General features: G+C 44.4%; 1 long non-coding RNA gene across 2 annotated transcripts in view; it reads left to right on the top strand.

Moving 5' to 3' along the window:
- Positions 1-2,526, top strand: part of LOC144682396 (uncharacterized) — a 58,377-nt gene extending 55,851 nt beyond the window's left edge. The window contains exon 3 of one of the 2 annotated variants that reach the window (XR_013577022.1): positions 2,071-2,526. This is a non-coding gene — a long non-coding RNA (uncharacterized LOC144682396). Of the gene's footprint in view, positions 1-1,332; positions 1,602-2,070 lie in introns of those variants that run through there. The other variant, XR_013577021.1, reaches the window with a different exon arrangement.
- The last annotated feature ends 12,406 nt before the right edge of the window (positions 2,527-14,932 follow it).

The following is a 14,932-nucleotide window of genomic DNA, read 5'->3' as shown; positions in this document are numbered from 1 at the left end:
CTCTTTTCATGAAGGTGAGACCGGTACCATATGCCCTGCGAGAAAAAGTTGACATTGAACTGAACAGACTAGAGAATCTGGATGTTATGTAATCTGTTCAGTTCTCAGAAAGGGCATCACCCATAGCCCCATCCTTAAACCAGACAGAAGTGTCCAAATTTGTGGAGATTACAAACTGACGGTCAATGAAGTTGTTAAGCTAGATAGGCACCCCATTCCAAAAATCGAAGACCTGTATGCCAAGCTGGCAGGAGGGACAATGTACACAAAGCTTGACATGAGTCATGCTTATCAGCAACTAGAGTTGGATAATGCCTCCAGGGAATTTGCCACAATTAATACCCACGAAGGGTACCAATATATACAATTGCCTTTTGGTGCCTCCTCCGCTAATGCTATCTTTCAGAGAATAATGGAAAGCTTACTGCAGGGACTGCCCCGCATTGTAGTCTATTTAGACAATGTATTGGTGACAGGATTCACTGAAAAAGAGCATTTGGCAAATTTAGAAGAAGTCTTAAAATGTTTCTTGCAAGCTGGCAAGCGTTTAATAAAAGAAAAGAGCACGTTCCAAGCAAGGGAGGTAATCTACTTGAGTCATGGGGTAGATTCGTAGGGTCTCCACCTGGTTGAGGAGAAAGTGAGGGCCATAAGAGAGGCGCCTGCGCCAGAAAGCACCTCAGATCTCAAATCACGCCTAGGAATGATCAACTATTATGGGTGGTTCTTACCCAATTTGTCTACAGTGCTGCCCCCCCTGCATTCTCTACTCAAAAAGAACCAATGTTGGTCTTAGGAGGTGCCCCAGAAGAAGCTTTCAGAAAGGTGAAACAATTGTTGCACTCGTCCAATCTATTAGTGCATTATGACCAGACGGAAGAATTGGTGCTGACATGTGACACATCTCCCTACGGAGTGGGAGCAGTGCTCTCTCATCGGATGGACGATGACCAGTAGGTTATGTATCAAGAACGCTCAGCACAGCGGAAAAGGGATACTCACAGATAGAAAAAGAAGGCCTGTCAATCATCTTTGATGTCAAGAAATTTCGCTAATATGTACACAGCTGCCATTTTACAATTGTTTCAGACCACAAACCATTGCTAGGATTGTTTAGTGAGGACAAGGCTATGCCACCCATAGCCTCAGCAAAAATACGATGGCCTTTAATTCTGGCAGCATTCGAATACACTTTCGTACACAGGCCTGGCAATCAAATCGCAAACGCCAATGCCCTTAGTCGTTTGCCTTTACAAGAAAATGATAAGCATGTCCCAGTTCCACAGGAACTTGTTAAATTTCTTAGACTCCTCACTGGTATCTGCTCGACAGATCAGAGAGTGGACAAGTCGGGACCCAGTCCTATCTAAGGTACGAGAACAAGTGCGACATGGTTGGTCACAGGAGCCCGTATCTGATTAAATGAAACCGTACTTCAACAGAAGACATGAAATAACCAGCCAGGATGGCATCTTATTGTGAGGAGCACGAGTGATAGTTTCTCCAAAGGAAAGGGAGCCACTTTTAATTAAACTACACAGCGCCCATCCAGGAATTTCCCGAATGAAGACCATAACACGCAGCTATCGATGGTGGCTTGGGATGGATGGCAAAACAGACAGTTTAGTGAAATACTGTGGGCAATGTCAGCAACTGCAGAAGTTGCCAGTGACAGCTCCATTACACCCATGGGAGTGGCCAGGTAGACCCTGGGTGTGGTTACACATTGACTACATTGGACCTTTCCTGAGAACAATGTTTCTGCTCATTGTCGATGCCCATTCAAAATGGTTGTGTGTATATGAGATGAAGTCACCAATATCGGGCGCTACAATTGAGAAACTACATCAGAGTTTTGCCATTCACGGACTGCCAGGAGTAGTCGTTTCCGTTAATTGCACGGCATCTTCGAGAGCTGAGTTTCAACGGTTTATCAGCCTCAACGGTATCACTCGTGAAAATTGCACCGTGCCACCCTTCCTCAAACGGACTGGCCGAAAGGATGGTTCAAATTTTCAAGGCAGGCATGAAAAAGCTAACCAAGTTGGCACGCCTTCTTTTTCATTACAGGACCACCCCTCACACAACAACAGGTGTCACCCTTATGGAGTTATTGTTGAAACACCGTCTCTAGACGAGATTGAGCTTAATAATGCCGACTTTAGAGGGTAAGGTGGAAAGGATTCAGGAAAGCCAGAAAACTAGACACAAATGGCATAGTTGCGAGAGGAAATTTACCGTGGGAGAGCTGGTATACCTGATAAGTTTCGGGGAAGGACCAAAGTGGTTGCCGAGTGAAATAAGTGCGGTGACTGGACCTCTATCTTACCACGTGAAGGTGGAAGGTCAGATCATTTGTAAACATGTGGACCATTTAAGGAAGTGAGAGACAAATCACCAAGATTTGGTTCCGCTAGTGATCATGACCGGGTCTGCGTTTCCTGTTGAGGATAATCAACCCAGGGCTGAAATGTCTGATGTTCCTGTAAGAGTTGAGGATACAGAACTGCAAGGGCCCACAAATGCACCTGATGTCCAGGCGACTCCAGAAAAGGAGGTTCCTGACCAAGAATCTGAAGTTGTGGAGCTGCGACATTCCACATGTACCAAGAAAACCACCTGAAAGACTGAAATTGTAAATTCCTTACCCAGTGTAAACATCATGTTGTCTTGAAACATATGTACTTGTAACTATAATATGTATCGTCGAGTTAAAGAGAAAGGAATGTAGTAACTATAGTTTTATTTAGTGTTTAATGTACCTTTAAGAATAATATTTGTTAAGGAAGATCACATGATCTGTAGTAACCAATAGGAGAGTAGCTCGGGCTACCTCAGCAGTCAGTGTAGAGGTAGAGTTGGAGTTGAAAGCACACGTGTAGTTGCTGCTGAGTATATTGTAAATAAACTTAATGTTTCCACCCAAGAAGTGTCTGCAGATCAACTCCATCATTAATAGAACAACTCAGCTACCCTACAACAGTAGTGTAGTGGTAATGTCATTGGATTAGAATCTAGTGGCCCAGGCTAATCCTCTAGGAATGTGGGTTCAAATTCCACCATGGTGGAGCTTAACTTCAATTAATAAATCTGGAGTATGAAACTGGTCTTGTTAATGGTGACCATGACAACCATTGTTCATTGTTGCCCTTGGTTCACTGTTGCCCTTTAGGGAAGGAAATCTGCCATCCTTACCCAGTCTGGCCTACATGTGGCTCCGCAGCAATGAAACGGCCTGATAAGTTACTCATTCCAAGGGCAATTAGGAATGGGCAGCAAATGCTGGCCTTGCCAGCAATGCCCACCCAACCCATGAAAAAATTAAGAACAAATATAAATGCAAATTCTTTCTCTCCTTTTGCTAAAGAAACAGATTTTTCCTCACATTGCCTTGAGGGATTGTTTTGCTTTCAGCAATGATCAACACAAAGTACTCTTTCTCACACACACGCAGACACACACACACAAGCAAATTTAAAATCTATCTCCTTCAATGATAAAAAGGAGCAATCTATTGGTGGAGAAGTTTGACAGATGGACATTAGCTATTAAATTTCATATTTATACCATTGAGCTTTCTTTTTGTATTATACAATGGTGAAAAGATTAGGCAGTTTTGAGGTAAAATAGATTTTGATGTTATAATTGCTTAGTTTGCAGCTGCAATTCATCCCAATCTCTACCTCAGAAGAACTTCCCCAGAGCATCAGCCTGAGTCTTATATTTCCTGATATCAGCCACCATCAATGTCAGTTTTGATGAGTTTGCTAAGTTAGTGAGGTTAGGCCCTTAGCAACTCAGGCCTTCAAGTTACACTGAGAGGTGATACAATCTTAGCACTTCACCCATTTGTCTAAAATTCCTCCCTTTGCTATCATTGTAAAGGTTTTAAATCTATTTGCAGTTTAAAAATGCCGAAGTTCTTTTGGAAGCCCTGCCAGTCTCTGGCCATAAATTCAAGGGGAGCCCTACAGAAAAGCTCATGGAAAACAGCAACAATCTGGTTTTTGTTTTTGGGGATTCCCGTGAAGCCCAGTAGGGCCTGGAGCATCCATCTGCCCCTTAATTTGAGCACCCATGTGTTATTATCTCAGCTGATGTTACTACTGGACAGGTCAGATCCCTGGGTAGAACCTGGCTTGACAGATCCTAACTTTTATTTTTTGTTTAGAAACGTGGAGGGCGGTTATTGAAGAGAGTCACAGGAGTCAGCTGATGAGCCTTTAACAAAATAATAAAATATTTATTAAACAAGAAAAAGATGAACTAGATTACACTACTCCTTCACCCACAACCGTACCTTTACAGATATATACAGATTTGTAAGAATAACACAAGTTACAAGATTTATTTTATATTCTAATGTTCACAGTAAGTATACAGTCCATAGGCAAGTTGTGGTCTTCACCTGCCACCCACTCTCAGAAACTCAGCCGTGCCAACAGCACACCACTGCTTCACATGCCCATAGTAAGGAGTCACGAACCTTTGGCTGTCTCCTCAGATCTTCTGGCTTCTCACAGGCCCACTTTGCCTTGATTCTGCTCCCCGCAGCCTTCACTCTTTAATTTGGAGCCTTTCCCTCTGCTTCCACTTCCACTGAACAGGACATGTTCCCAATTCCTGTTCTTATTCCTTGACTTGACTTCCTGAGATTTTCTTTTGTCCCCACTCCCTGGTTTCTGGGACTTTCTTTTGTTCTTTTGAGGAATCTGCTCTCTGCAATTCCCTCTCCTGTCCATCTTTCTCACCCTATGGTATCCACAGACCAACCAAACTCAAACTGCTTTCTGTTTCTCTCTAGTCTTTCTGTGTGGGCCTCCTGTTGCTAGGCAACAGCCCAGTTATTTCTACTTTGTCTTAACTTTCCTAAACCACTTCAAGAGTCGTAAACCTTATTAAAAATGCAGGGAAACAAACAAAGCTTCAGATTTGCTGTCTTCACCTCACAGAGAAAATTCTAAATGAAACTAGGCCCAAGTGTCACCCTTTTAACTCACAAGTAAAAAAAAAATGTAAATTAAACTTAAAGCTATATCTTCTTCCTAATATCCACAAATACAAATACATCTTACTTAAAACCATCCATATTTCCTGACACATATTATAGGGTGTGGGGTTGAGGGCTGGCACTCCCATGCCTTCAGCTTAAAGCCACCTAGCCTAAACCCAAAAGCTGGTATTCTTGGCATAAATTGAACCCACCACAGAGAGGAGAGAGAGGAGGTTGGTGGCTGCTGCCCCCTGAAGGTGAGGTGGGAATTTTATTTAAGGAGGTTTACTCCCTTGTAAGGGGAATTGTGAGAGTCTCTTTCATTATGTTTCTGAGGAGGGGTGCAGGGTACCAACCATCCCCCTGCATGGCACCACTCCATTCAACCTCTTATGCTGGAGCTGCAGGTGTCCCAGATGTATCACTGAAGCTCCAAAGTCCTCCTCTTGATCTACTTCTCCACATAGGCTCAAAGGCCTTCCCCAGGGTCAGTGGCAGCAGCCATGAGCTTTTGGGTGCAAATCATTTAAGCCACTGGCCCAAGTAACTGAGAGGGGGTTCGTACTTGAAGTGGGGACCCAGTCATAATGCCATGATGACTGTGGGTCAATTGGCATCATTGGTGCCAACCTGCTTTCTTCTTTTCAAAGGAACCTGGGTTATTGGTGCCAGCTACACATCAGGCTTCCAATGATATCTGTATTATTTGCACCCCCTTCTCCATTCTCCCCATCCCCTCGCATAATATTATCTGTAATGCCTCCCAAGTCAGGTGTTAGCTGTGGTTCAGTGGGTAGTACTTCTGCCTCTGAATCAGAAGGTTGTGGGTTCAAGTCCCACTCAAAGAGTCAAGCATGAAATTTTAGACAGACACTGCAGGAGTGTGCACTATCAGAGGTGCCATCTTTTGGATGAGACATTAAGGACATAAAAAATTCCATGACACTATTTCAAAGACGAACAGAGGAGTGATCCCTGCTATCTTGGCCAATATATGTTTGTCAATCAGCATCACAAAAAGCACATTACCAAGTTGCTATGTTACAAAAGTGAGGCTTTATAGGATTGTCAATATTTGGACCCTGTCTTTAATTTAGGGTAAAATGGAGGAATGAAGGCGGTCATGTGACCTGTTCTGAATTCTGCTCACAACAAGCCTTAGTGGTTTGTTAAAGGTTAAAGGGGTCCCAGGGTGATTTACTGAGAATAAGGTGCAAGATGTTCGCACTTGGAAACAGTGGTCTGAGCAGCTGGGTTGATGGTGGTAAACTATTAGGCCTGAATTTTCGCTCCTGAGTCAGGAGCTCAGAGTCGGGAGAATTCCTAGCTTTGCAAACCCAACTCTTAAAAAACTGCCCTGAAAGTTCTGATTTTCATTCTGAGGGGTGCGGAGCGTATTAGGAGTTGAGCCTGCCATCCCTGGAAACAGTTTGCAGGCAGCACCAGGTGTGGAGGCTGGCTGGGTGACCGGCATTTTGTCAAAAGAACAATAACACAAAAAACAGCCCTCTAACCCTCATCTCTTCACCCCCAAACATGCTCCATGCCAAATCTATGCCAACTGATTCCATCTCATGCCCCTCACCCACTCCCCCCATGGCCCCCATACCCTCTATTAACCCATGCCCCAACCACCCCAAGGACAATTTATAACCCCTCTGCCAACTTAGTGCCAACTCATGCCCTCATGGACCATCCTTTGCCCTTACACCCTCTATGACAACTTACACAATATCCACCATGGGGAGTGGGGTGGGGGTGGGGGTGAGGGAACTTCAGGAGCCATGCAGAGAGGAAATAAAATAAAGTTCTAAGTTTCTATTGATAAATTCACTATTTAAGAAAAAACACTCATTGATAATGAACCCATTCATTACATTTAAATTCCTTCAGCTACTTAATCCCTTATAACAATAAGCATTTGTATTCACAGACCCACATTAAATACGTTATAAGTACTTAAAACTGTCAACAAACTGTGAACCCACTGTGACAATGATAGGTTGTGAAATTAATTGTTACTTTAAAGGCCAGGAGATTTAAATCCACTGACAACTTGACAGTTCCCTTGACAGCTTAACAGTTCCAATGAGCTTAACAGTTTGATTGAGTTTATCCATTTTTTATGCACATTCATGTCTAATTTTAATTTTAACAATCCCAAATGGCACTTGACCTCTCCCAAAGGGCATCTTACCTCTCCAAAAGTGCACCTTACCTCTCCCCCAAAGATGTCCTTGGCCATATCCAAAAGGGTACGCTACCTCTCCCAAAGTGTACCTATCTCTGCAAGTAACTCCATAAACTTAAGACCTGCTTCCACCAGTTCTCATGAGCACAAGTCATATTTACCACAAGCTCCTTATGAAAATCAGTCCTGACTGAAGGCAGCTGCAATTTTACATGAGCAGCTGTCTCCATGAAACTCGTCTGTCCAAAATGCAAGCCACCCCCATTTGCACCCCCCACTGCGAAAATGGTGGGGGTGGGTGTGGGTGCGGTGAGTTTGGGGGCAGGACTTCCAGATTTGGACATCTGGCACCATTTTTGCTACAATGGAGAGCCTCTCTTCCTATGTGAACATTTAGGCCTTAGTCTCCAAGCCCCATAACCAAGAGGTGTTAGGAATGTTAATTTTTGTAATACTTTAAACTGTCCATTTAATTCCAAGATAGAATAGCCTTTGGAGTATGGAGGATAGCTAATTATCACTTCTACCTGAAAACAAGGACCATATGATTCACATTGCCATGAAATGGGCTTTGAGAGGGGAAGAATCCATAGGAAGCCATTGTAGGTTTCCCTAAAATTATCACTGAACCTCACAGACTGGGTCGGTCTGCAAGAATCTGAGAGAGAGAGAGAGCAGGGCTTATAGAGGCAGCAAGGCTGTATTGTTCATCATGGGAGTTCATCACATTTGGATTGAAGAAAGCAAGGTCATAAGAGCTGGAGTGAAGCTGGAAGATTCGCCTAGCTTTGGATATAGGTCCAGGGTAACCCACACCATGAAAGTCAGTTTGGGTATTGGAAGTTGTCCAGCTGGAAAAGGGAAAAGGAGCTAAGTATCACTTTGGACTGGTTCCTGGAGAATGAAGTGTCTACTTGGGGAAACAGGGTAAAGTATAACTATAGAGGGAGATTTTATATGTTAAATAGGGGAATATTTTTCTATAGTTTGGAATATAAATTGCCACTGAAATAGTGTTTCATCAAATTTGCTTTTAATTTGTGTGTTACAGTAAAAGTCTTAAAACTCAAAATCCTGTTGTGTGATCCTTTTAGACATTCGCTGGAAGTTCGAATTTCTTTTTAAAAGTTATCGGACTCTATGGGGATTGTAACAATTATCAGATTGTTGTTTGTGTGTGCAAATTGGCTGCTGTGTTTCCTACATTACAACAGTGACTACACTTCACAGTACACACTACACTAGATTGGCTATAAAGTGCTTTGCAATGCCTGGCAGCCATAAAAAGGACCATGATAATACAATTATTTCTTTCTCTGAAAGATATCCACCCCTGAAATATTGGTTCCAATTTTAACCATCCTTCCTTGCCTGAACTAAACCAGTTTACCCCTTCTCAGATCCTGATCTCAACTTGCTACTTGGAGTACGAGAGCAGGACAACCATCCACGTTGGCCTTGCCTTATTGAAAGACGCAGATCGGGGCCCGATGATATAATCAGGACCCAAAGTGCAATTTTAACCCAAGGCCTGAGCAGTCAAGTGGGGGGAGCAGTGACGGGTTGCCCCTCAGCCTGGACCTGTCAGAAGGGGGGACACGAGACTTAGACAACTAAGCCTATCATTTCTTTTTTTTGGCATTCTTGTGGGCCAGGAGGCCTTGGACCTCACTTCACACCATCCCTCCATCACACAATCCCCAGAGTCTCCATGCCTTCCCGCTGCACAACATCAACCCAGTCAGGTCGCCCAGGCCTCCACATTCCCTGGACGTCTTGGGTGTGTCACCTGCTTTGGGGAACACATGCCCTCTCCCTGCAATTCCCCCTGTAAAATAGTCAAGCCCATTTTCTGCTCCCTGGGCAGATACTGGTTGCCCAGCTGAATGTTTGCAGAATCCTTTTGTTTTGATATCAGATTTCCAGCTTCCACAGGTTTTTTTTTTGGCTTCCTATTATTCCACAACAAACAAAGAGAGATTTTCATCCTATCGGACTGATCCAGATTTAAAACCTAGCTCTGAGTGATGGAGGAATCGAATGCCGCGCATGTTTTCCATATCCTCACCAAAGTGCACGCTAACGTCAAACACTCTGAAATCAGAACCCCATTTGTACCTGCATGCAAAAAAATAACTATTTAGACTTTCAAATGCAAGGCATGGTAGGTTTGACACATATAATAATGTAGCAGGTAAATGACACACCAATAATCCCCACTTCATGCAATCACTTTGCTTGACTAGCATAGTTAAGGGATTAAAAACCGTGGTATGCACTATTCAGAGACTACTGTAGAAAACTCAACCTTGCAAATACAGCGGGAGTTACTTTGACAAATCGAATAGAGATATCTGAATGAAATTTCTAGTTGAGAGAGCAGAGAAAAGGCCTAATGACATGGAATGTACAGCACAGAAACAGGGCATCCAGTTCAAATGGTCAATGCTGGTGTTTATGCGTCACAGAATGCTCCTCCCACTCGATTTCATTTCACCCTTATCAGCTTCACCTTCCATTCCTTTCTGGGAGGTGTCAGCTGTGGCTCAGTTCATAGCACCCTCACCTTTGAATCAGAGGGTTGTGGGTTCATGTCCCACTCCTGGAAACCAAGAACTGTGAATGTACTTGAAAGAGTTACATGTGATCTGTTGATAACTCGAAAGAGTTACATCTTCTTAATTTGAGGTGTCAGCTGTGGCTCAGTTCATAGAACCCTTGCCTTTGAATCAGAGGGTTGTGGGTTCACGTCCCACTCCCGGAAACCAAGAACTGTGATTGTACTCGAAAGAGTTGCAATCTGTGACTGTTGATAACTCGAAAGAGTTTCCATTCCTTTCTCCCTCATATGTTTATCTAGCTTCCTCTGAGGTGCACCCGTGCTTTTTGCCTTATCTACCCCTTGTGGTAGCAGGTTCCACATTCTAACTCCTGGGTGCAGGGGTTTCTCCAGAGTTCTCTACTGGGCGCATCAGTAACAATCTTAGACTGATGGCTGCGAGTTCGGGTCTCCGCAAAATAAGGCGGTGAAGAATGGAACGGGCACCTAACCTTCACACGCTTTATACGCTTTTATCTACAGAGATATACATTACAAACAGTCAGCTGCAACAACCACAGTTTCAGTCTGCTCTTATTTATAGGAGCCCATGTGAGTGCCCAGTTAATACCCACCACCTGAATGCAATTAAATATTCAATTAATATACAATTAACATCCGCCCCCATAAATGAAAACATTTTTTGTCCTTCTCCATGATTAAACCCTTACATAATCTTAATGACCTCCATCAAGTAGTTAGCACATTGTGGCTGGTGCTCCTCACCACTGGAGCATCCGTCTCAGTAGAGTTGGGGGGGAAAAGATTTTCTGCATTGTGCTGGCCCTGTGGCCAACGATCTATTAATAATATGAGGCTCGAGTGCACCTTGCAAGACTCAGCCTCTCAATGTTTGAACCTCTGAAGTCTTCTCTGCTTTCTAGAACAGCAGTTTGCATTTATATAGCACCTTTAACACAGTGAAACATCTCTAGGTGCTTCGCAGGAGAGACTGTCAAACTAAAGTTGACACCAAGCCACAAGTCATTGCTGTAATTTAAGGAAATGCAGCAGCCAATTTGTGGAGTTTTCCACCAACAGCAGTGTGATAATGGGCAGGTAGTAAGTTTTTGTGATATTGCCGATTATTATTGTTCTTCTCATTAGGAGTTGTTAGAGTATAGAATCACATTAGGCAGGGTTTTCTGGATGGTAAGCTCTGCCTCCTGAAGAGTTGGCAGGGAACACATCGCGGCTGATAGCGGCTGCCCCGTTGCCATTCAATGCTTGGCGGGGCGCTAATTGCCAAAGGTTGAGACTCCCGTCCCCACCTGGGGAGGAAGTTCTGCCTCAGAGAGCTGCCGGCCAATCTAATTCTGCAGTCCCAGCGGCGCCAGGTTTCAGCAGCGGCCACTGCTGGGACCACAGATTGTCCCCGAAGAAGAGGGACTAATGGAGGCCGGACTGAAGGTAAGCCCGGGGTTTCAGCAGGGCCTAGCTTGCAAGGCCCAGCGAGGGAGACGAAGGGCGCAGGGTCATTTGGGAGGCCATGTGGAGATGAAAAGGTGGGAGTATGACCATAGAGGAAGGCCTCTGATAGGCTCCTACCCCCCGGCTTCTTGCCTGACACCAGTTTGCTCAATAAAAGGTATAGGGCTACCCACCTGGCGTGGGCCTCCACTCTGCCATGGGTAAATTAACCAGTAACGGGCCACCTAAAGGTCTCAATAGGCCCAAGAGCAGGCCGCCAGACACCTCTACCGACCCACCACCACCCCACCCCCGTAAAATGAGAGACAGGTCAGGGGAGGGAAGATAGTTGGCAGGCAGGCCACGGGATGCATTTTGCAAGCCCCCACCACCCCACAATTCACACCCACCAGCAGGGAACAGTCAAATTCCACTCAAAGGATTATAGAGTGGTTGCAGCATAGAAGAAGGTAATTCCGTCCTTTGCATCTGTGCTAACTCACTTCAAGAGCAACCCAACTAATCCCACTCACCCACCTTTTCCCCATAGCCCTGTGAATGTTTTCTCTTTCAGGTGCTTATAAAACTTGATTAAAAACATGATTGGAGCTGCCTTCCCCATAATCTCAGGCCATGCAAAGCCCAGAGCCCCATGTGCTTTTATAATTACTCTCTCAGCCTGTCCTGTCACATTCAATGATTGGTGCACATATACCCCCAGGATCCCCTGTTTCTGAGCACCCTTTAGAATTGTACCCTTATTTCATGTTGCCTCTCCTCATTCTTCCTATCAAAATGCATCACTTCATTCTTCTCAGCATTGAGTTTCCTCTGTCACGTGCCTGTCCATCCCACCAGCCTGTCTATATCCTTTCACGGTGATAGTTGTCAAGGATGTTATGTACGGTTTGGTGCTACTAAATAATGCATGGGTGGTCTGTGTGCAGCAAAAAACTGGTGGACAACCCCAGTGCAAGCCCAGGAGGAACTTGGCCCATAAAGCAGTTGAGGGCCTAAGGTCACTTTGACCACTGCTGATAGACATTAAATGTGGAGGTCTTCCTGAGTGCTGCAATTCTGTCATGGCCTTCCTGCCATGCTTTAAAACAAAGAGGCAGCAAATTAACGTCTTTTGCAGTTCCTGGAGGTGGGCTCATTGAATAGTGCATTCAGCAGTGAGCAAGGTAACCTCTGAGCTCAACAACAAACTCAACCACTACAATGCAGGTCTAAAAAGCTCAGATCCAAGATAGACTAGGCTGCAATTTTGGGGCATCTGTGAAGTCATTGGCACTCAAAGGTTAACACTGGCACTCAATTTTAAAAAAAAACTCTTTCATGGGATGTGGGCATCGCTGGCAAGGCCAACATTTGTTGCCCATCCCTAATCGTCCTTGAACCAAGTGGCTTGCCTCACCATTTGAGAGGGCGGTTAAGAGTCAAACACATTGCTGTGGGTCTCGAGTCACATGTAGGCCAGACCCGGTAAGGATGGAAGGTTAAAAGCAAAAAAACTGCGGATGCTGGAAATCCAAAACAAAAACAGGTAAGGATGTTGCAGGTAAGGATGGAAGGTTCCCTTCCCTGAAGGACTTGAATGAACCAGGTGGGTTTTTGCAACAACTGACAATAGTTTCATGGGCACCATTACTTATCAAGCTTGTCAATTATAATATTCCATTACTATAGCAAACTTTCTCTTACCATGCAGCGCCTGTAATTGACCAGACTTTTCGAAGACCTACACTCGACCCAGCCCTTGCTTTCAAATTCAACCTTGTCAAGTTGTCCTTTCCAGCTTACTTGGCCCTTAAGGGGCAATCCATTAGAGAGTGCCTCTTCTAAATGGTAAGTTGTTTCAATGACAATGCTTGGCCCATATGATCTGCTGGGCTGGTTTCAATTGCCCTCGGAAGTAAGACAGGAATTTTCCAAAATATTTTTTCCTATGTTGACCCTGGGTTCTTCCCCCCCTAGTTTGCCTCATCCACAAGATTGCATTTGCTGTGGCTGTGGACAGAGAGTGGGAGGTTGAGGGGAGGGGAGTTGAAAGTATCTAGACAAGAGGGTCCAGCCATCAGTCATTGTGGGACAGTTCAATGGACTAGTCAGTCCTTGCTCATCATTTTCCTATATATGTTCTGCAGCCAGATTCATTTGAGTTTACACTAGAGAGGTAACTGAATCTGAATTCAGACACCCAATCTGGGCGATGTTAGGCCAATCCGACTTTAAAAATAAATAAATGCAAACTATGCCAAATATGAGATTTTTTTGGTTTTGACCTGGCCTATCACTTTAAAGCATTCTGGTCGGAATGAAATATGCCTCTCTGCACCTGAGTTTGCCTTAATATACTGAACGTTAGCTGTCATCGTGGTAGAAATGGATGAATGGCTAAACAAGTACCATCTCTAACTAAAACCATGGCAACAGTAGCAGGAGTCAGGATTCTTTTGAAGTTTAGAAACATAAATTGTCATCTGGCAGTCAAATGAGGGTGGGAAAGGTATTTGTCTTCTGGGATGTTTAGCTTACATTGTAGATCCCTGGCAATCTAATGGTGAAAAAGCCCAGATATTATCATTAGTGACACTCGGGCCTAAACACTCGCTCGGTTTGTGTGACACTGATTCATCTGATATTTGCACACAGCATTCAACCTGTCTATTGTATTGTAATTTTATTTTATGGATATATATTTACATGGGGCGGGAGTTTCCGGCCCCATCTGCTGCCAGGGTTTCCTGGACCCGCTGAAAGTCACAGCTTTTGGCCGGGATGCCGAATTGCCCGCAGTGGGTCCCACCAGGGTGGGGCCGGAATACCTCGGACATTGTCTTTAATACAGAATAATGGCTGAACAACTCCTGTAGCAATTAAGGCTAAACCAGAGGAGTAGGTCAGAATTGATTTAAACTATGCATTCAGGGATCTTATCTTCTATCAACATGACACTCCTGTGTGAAGTCATAGCTCAGGAAGGACAATGATGAGAAATAAAGATTTCTGAGATAATGTTGTGGTAATTTTACTGGATAAATAATCTAGAAGCCTCGACTAATGACCTGGGGACAAGAGTCCAAATCACAGTAGGTGGAGACTGTCCATCTCAAACCTTGCTTTCCTCTCCAAGGTCCTTGAACGCGCTGCCTCCTTCTAAACCCATGTCCATCTTTCCTGGAGCTCCCTGTTCAATTCCCTTCAATCGGTTTGCCGCCCCTGCCACAGAACCGAAACAGATCTCATCAAAATTGCAAATGGCATCCTATGTGACTGTGACAAAGATAATCTTTCCCTCCTTGTCCTTTTCCACCTGCCTACAGCCTTTTCCACCTGCCTGCAGCCTTTGACACAGTTGACCACACCGTCCTCCAACGTCGTTCCCCTGTCGTCCATCTGGGTGGAGCTGCTCTCACCTGCTTCCACTCTTACCTATCGAATGGTAGCTGGTGAATCACGTGCTATGGCTATTCTTCCTTCTCCTGCAGTGTTACCTCCGGTGTTCCCCAAGGATCTATCCTTGGCAAAAACAAAAATACCTGGAAAAACTCAGCAGGTCTGACAGCATCTGCGGAGAGGAACACAAGTTAACGTTTCGAGTCCGTATGACTCTTTTATCCTTGGCCCCTCCTACATGATGCCACTTGGTGGTATTATCTGAAAAAGAGCGTATGTTTTCGAACCTGCAACTGTCTTTTAATTATCTTGTCTGACATCCAGTAGTGGGTGAGAAGAA

The sequence above is a fragment of the Cetorhinus maximus genome, chromosome 7 (assembly GCF_964194155.1).
Source record: "Cetorhinus maximus chromosome 7, sCetMax3.hap1.1, whole genome shotgun sequence".
NCBI lineage: Eukaryota > Metazoa > Chordata > Chondrichthyes > Lamniformes > Cetorhinidae > Cetorhinus > Cetorhinus maximus.
This window is presented reverse-complemented; position numbering and strand designations above follow the sequence as displayed.